This window comes from Taudactylus pleione, unplaced genomic scaffold, assembly GCF_031769625.1.
Source record: "Taudactylus pleione unplaced genomic scaffold, aTauple2 ptg000021l, whole genome shotgun sequence".
In the NCBI taxonomy this organism is placed as follows: domain Eukaryota; kingdom Metazoa; phylum Chordata; class Amphibia; order Anura; family Myobatrachidae; genus Taudactylus; species Taudactylus pleione.
Genome location: NW_028284423.1, coordinates 20,320,290 through 20,326,289, shown reverse-complemented (window position 1 = coordinate 20,326,289; position 6,000 = coordinate 20,320,290).

Below are 6,000 nucleotides of genomic sequence, written 5' to 3'. Positions count from 1 at the left end.
CTGCAGCCGCACCAGCAGCACACCCCTATTTATGGCCCTGAGGAGGAGTGTTTATGGAAATGAAGTTGGAGATATAGGGAGCAGTGGAGTAGGATAGAACCTTGTACATGATCATGAGGAGTTTGAAGAGAATTCTGAATGGGAAGGGGAGTCATTGAAGGGCTTGGCAGAGAGGCGAAGCAGATGTGGAACAATGGGAAAGAAATTCTAGCTGCATCATTGAGTAGAGATTGGAGAGGAGCAAAATGGGAGCAAGGGAGTCCAGTAAGGAGAAGGTTGCAGTAGTTGAGGCAAGAGATGATCAATGAGTTGACAATAATTATGATGGCATCCTGGAGGAGAAAGGGTCTGATGCAAGTGATGTTACAGAGCTGGAACTGACAGGATTGTGCAAGAGATTGAATGTGGAGGAAGAAGGAAAGGGGAAGAGTCCAGAATGACTCCCAGGCAACAGAGTTGGGAAACAGAGGAAATAGTGGTGTTGTTGACAGTGATAGAGAAGTTGGTAAGGGAGGAGACTCTAGTTAGAGGAAAAACAGTTAGTTCAGTGTAGGCCAAGCTGAGTTTGAGAGTGCTCAGACATCCAGGAGGAGATGGTGGAGAGGCAATTGGCAAATTAGAGAAGAGGGAAGGGTAGAGGTCAGGAGAGGAGAACTAGAGTTGAGTGTCATCAGTATAGAGGTGATACCAGAGGCTGAAGGAACTGATGAGTTCACCCATGGAGGAAGTGTACAGAGAAAAGAACAGAGGGCAAAGGACTGAACCCTGGGGGATTCCCATGGGAAGGATGGATGGGGGGAGGTGTAACCAGAGATAAAAACATAGAAGGAGCATTTGGCAAAATAGGAGGTACAACAGGTGAGGACTTTGTCAGAGGGGCCAATTGTCTGAAGGGTGCACAGTAGGCTGGGGTTATTCACAGTGTCAAAGGTCACAGAGAGACCAGGAGGATAAGTAGGGAGAAGTAGCCCCTGGATTTGGCCAAGAGAAAATCACTGATGACTTTGGCCAGGGTAGGTTCAGTGGAGTGGAGGACAGATTGTAGAGGATCAAGAATAGAGATGTCGGAAAGTTAACAGGTGAGATGATTGTAGACAAGTTATTGTAGAATTTTAGAGGCTAAAAGAAGATAAATCAGGAGGTGAAGAAAGATTTCTTAGCAAGGTAGATGGCAGACAGTAGGAAGGATGGATGAATTTGAAGTGAATAAAAACTGCCAAAGAGCGTGAGTTACTCCAGTAGCATTCGGCAGTGCATGTGCATTTTTGAAGCAGCCGGATAAATTTGGAGTTCCAAGTTTGGGACTTGAAACGGCGAAGGGGACAGGTGAGGTGGGGGCAGCAGAGTCGAGAGCGGAGGTGAGTTTAAGTTTGTAGAAGGAAGCTGTCTAGTTAGGCCAGGCCTGAGTGGAAAAAGAGGAGAGTATCAAGCAAAGAGGAGAGAATAACAGGGTCAAGATTGTATCTGGCTATGGTAGATTTGGACATGAGGAGGGTTGCAGGAGATGAGGAGAGAGTGAAGGAGAGGAGATGGTGGTCAGAGTGAGAAGGGAGAGTTGGAGATGTCAGAGCAAATGCTTAGATGGAAGAAGACAAGGTCAAGTGAGTGGCTGAGACAATGGGTGAGGGAGTAGGTTTATTGAGAAAGGCTTAAAGAGGAGGAGAGAACAAGAAATTTAGTGGAAGATGGGTCAGTGGGGATGTTAAAGTCACTTAGGATGAGGGATGGGAGGTCAGATGAGAGGTTGTGGGGAAGCCAGGCAGCAAAGTTGTCAAGGAATTTGGAAGGGGCGGCCAGGGAACAGTAGATGACTGAGACATGGGGATGGACAGGGTAGAAGTGAGGAATAGAGTTGATTTTAATGAATGAGAAAGTAAAGGACAGCTCTGGGGAATAACACGAAAGGTACAGCAGAGGCATAGGGAGATACCCACTCTGCTGTCTGGTTTGCCATCAGGTCTGATAGAGTGGGTGTAGGAGAGCCTCCATAGGAGATATCAGGGGGGATGCAGTGTCACTGGAAGAAAGCCAGGTTTCAATGATAGCAAGAAGGTTATCAAAGTTTGAGAGGAAGAGGTACTGGATAGTGACGGTTTGTTATGGATAGATATGGAATTGCAAAGGACACAGAAGAAAGTGAGGGAGAGAAGTGGTTATGATTCATCTATGAGGTGAGCAGAAGGGATAAAATGTACATGTGACCTTTGTTCTGGGTCAGACTTTAGGGATCAATCTAATTGAGATACAGTACTACACCATAATTTCAGCTGTGCTCACAGCACAGAAAAGGCTACATGTTATTTTGCAAGTATTTTTGCTTTTTTATTTGAATTTGCAATATATTTGTCTATGTAATTTGTAACCATTTTCGTAGCTACAGTAAGCATTGCACTTCTTTTATAAATAAAGGATTCCATCTTAGTCTATTCCAGAGGTTCCCAAACTTTTTTGAATCACTGCACCCTAGTGTATCCGCATTGTTTTTACGGAACCCCTAAGCCAAATGTTTGTTATTGAAAAATTCAGAAAAAAATGTAGTGAAGTAGTAAAGTGAAGTAAATTGTGCTTACCTGTTATGCTTAGGTTCAGTTATGTGATGGGGAAAGGTTTGAGCTTCTGTTTGTCCACATATTTACATTACACTGACCATAAAGAATTTGATTTGGTGCTGGACCACCAACCTGAGGCACCCCTTCAAGTGTCCTAAGGCACCCAAGGGTGCCGCGGCGCACAGTTTGGGAACCACTGGTCTATTCCATATACACTCTAGAACTCAGTCTTTGATGATGCTATTAGATTGCTAAGGTTATGCAAAATCTATTTGTTACTAGAAGCAGGGGGAGACTAGCTAGCTTTGTGGTAGTCTGGGTCGCCGAGCCTACGCAATTGTGATAGAGTATTAGGGGGAAATGTAGCTCCATCATCTACCACAGGTAGAAACAATAAGTATGGTACAATAGGCAGAGAGATAGAATATTCAGTGTGAAAGTTATATTTGGGTCTGCCCTCACTGCATTAGGACTTGGGGATCTGTGTGAATGCAGTCCTGATTGTGATACAATCAAGGTGAATCAAATTACAGGCTCTGACCATAGCCAGAGTGTAAACCGTCAGGGATACTCAGTGGGGTTCCTGACAATGAACAGTACAGACAAACAGTGGGGGCACTACTAGCCTGATATTGCAGCAGCTATAGGCTGGATTCAGATATGTATGTAAACCCAATGGTTTACATACATATCCAATGTTTGGGGCATCATCCCAGTTTTGTAGGCTTAGCAAGCCCAGAGTTTGCATTGTCGAATCCCGGCTGTCAGAATCCCAACGCCGCCATCCAGGCAGGGTTAGAATACCGAAACCCTCCCTACCTTAACCCTAACCCTCCCTTCCCGGTGCCTGACCCTAACCTTCCCCCCCCTTAGTGCCTAAACCTAGCCTCACCCTCCCAACACCCTAACCCTAACCCTTCCCCTAGTGCCTAACTCTAACAGCTAGCCCTAAACACTAACACTCCCCTCAATTCCGATACTTACCTTCGGAATTCCAGTGTCAGGATTCCAATGCCGGCATTCTGAGCGCCAGAATTCCCGGGGTCAGGATATTGACCGCATCCCTTTCTGATGACCAGGCTGAGTAAGCTGCGATGGTGATCCGAAGCAGCGTCTACGGATGCTGCACTCGGATCGCAGATGCATGCAGGAGGTGTGTATTTCCTACAGTCAACTCCTGCTACATTTAGTTGGATGGTATTACACAGCTGCTTCCCTGCTGCTGTGGAATACAGTCTACAACTGAATCAGGCCCCAATTCAGAGGAGCAGAGTCATTTAGCCACGAGGTTCTGTTGGAAAATAGAGTGCTGCTATAATGAACAAGGTTTTATCTCCCATAATTAAACATGCTGCTGTTGAGATATACTGTAACATGTTTGAAATATATATCTCAAGCAGATGGGCCCAGGATCAAAATTTCTCAGGGGGCCTATAATTCTTGTGGGTAGCCCTGTGAAAGACCACTGTGTTGGTTTTGGTTCTAAAAGGTGTTTTGGTTTCGCCAAAAAAGTGTTGTTTGTTTAAATTTTGATTTTGAATCTGGATTTTTTTAATAATGGTCAAAACCAAGTAATATCATGTAATTTGTGTTGATATGTCCTATTGGTGTAGAACAATAGGCACCAGCAGAATGTGAAAATAAGCTTAGTCTATTTTCAAAAGTTATCCCTGCTTTTACGCTGCTTTATTTCAATTAAACGTTATATCCTGTTTTATAAGATGGTTTGGTGCCCAAATTATATGTCCTGCACTGGCACCTGTAAGCCACTCTACCAAAACACAACTGTATTAAACACCTGAGTATTCAGGGTACCCTCTGGTACTGGTGCTTCACCCATGAACAGCCAGAGCCGAGTAAGTGTGGTGCACTGTACACCGTGACACTGCAGACGTTTGTACTCAGTACCAGGGGGGTTTACACAGTCACCAACAAGAAAAGTAGAAAGCAACCCACTGTAGCCCTATCCACCACTGAGATGGAATACATGGCAGTCACAGAAGAAGCAAAGGAAGCACTATTCCAAAAAGAGACTTTGGGGTATATTTACTAAAGTGCAGGTTTTTAGAAGTGGAGTTGTTGTCCATAGCAACCAATGCTGTGTGCATACACTAGTTAATGTTATTACCATTATTAATGATTAATTGTTCCGCTGATAAGCATCCCCTGCTGCGAGGTGGATACATAATTATCGGGGGCCATATGGTCCCCGATGATGAATAGGCCTTAAAACCTTTTGTACAGGTCACACAAATTGTAGGTGACTTTAAATATCCAAAATAACAAACAGTAAAGAGTGCATTATTCCTAACTAGGCCCACCTTTTTTCTAAGTAATGCAGGAGTGATGAAATCATAGCATACAGTACCTGTTATAAGCAATGAAATCCCTGTTTATGGAGATCATTTACAGGAGTTTATACATATATTAACATCGCTGGCATATACAGTATATTAATTATTTATACACTTAGAAATAATTTACTGTATGTCTTAATGAAAGAGTTCAAAAGAAAAAACATTGTATAGGTTTAGCACATTAAATATTTCCTAAAGCCTTTGACTGCCATCTGGTGGACTGTCTTGTGCAGAGCATGTCTCTGCATGTTGTATGTGGTTTTTTTATACTAGTTTATATTAGACCTCACTAGAATAGAGAAAATAAATAGAGTGACTATCCGGAAATTGTCCTTGGCAAAAGTGATAAAATAAGGAGAGGCAGCATCTCCAAAAGGGAGAGCAACTTCTTGAATATACAAACGGTGATACAGTGCCTGAAATGTTTGCTAATTAGATGGCATTTTCTATTTGCCCCTTCTCCTCTTCAAGAGGCTTATTTGACTGTACAGCTAAAATATATAAGTCGATATTGTGTTAATGGTCTATTTATTAAACTACAATGGTTGCTGCTATCAGTGGTGTTATTTTTTTCTAACCGTGTAAACCAGTTCACTTGAAATTATTGGAAATGGTTTCGGGACAATAGTCTAGTCTGACACAAGATGGAGCCCTAGACACAGAGCAGAAGGCTCTGAAATAGAATAAGATGTAATTTATTTATTAACCAATGGGAACTATTGTACATTACATGACACAATGAACACTACATACAATGTGCAGGTTGTAATTATAAAAGCAAATGTGTGCAAATCAGTCAAAACATGAGTGAGGATATAATGTGAGGGGAGCTTGTACGCTCTCCTTGTGTTTGTGTGGGTTTCATCCTGGTGTTCTGGTTTCCTCCTACGATCCAAAAACATACTCGTAGTTTAATTGGCTACTAACAAAACTGGATCCTAATGTGAGCTCCTGTGGGGAAGGGACTAATACAAATTTTATCTGTATAGCGCAGTGTAATATGATGGTGTTATTTAAATAAATGATAATAAAAATAAATAATAATTTGGGTTGAGAGTTTGGGAGAAGCTTACTTTCAGTACAAATAAAAAACA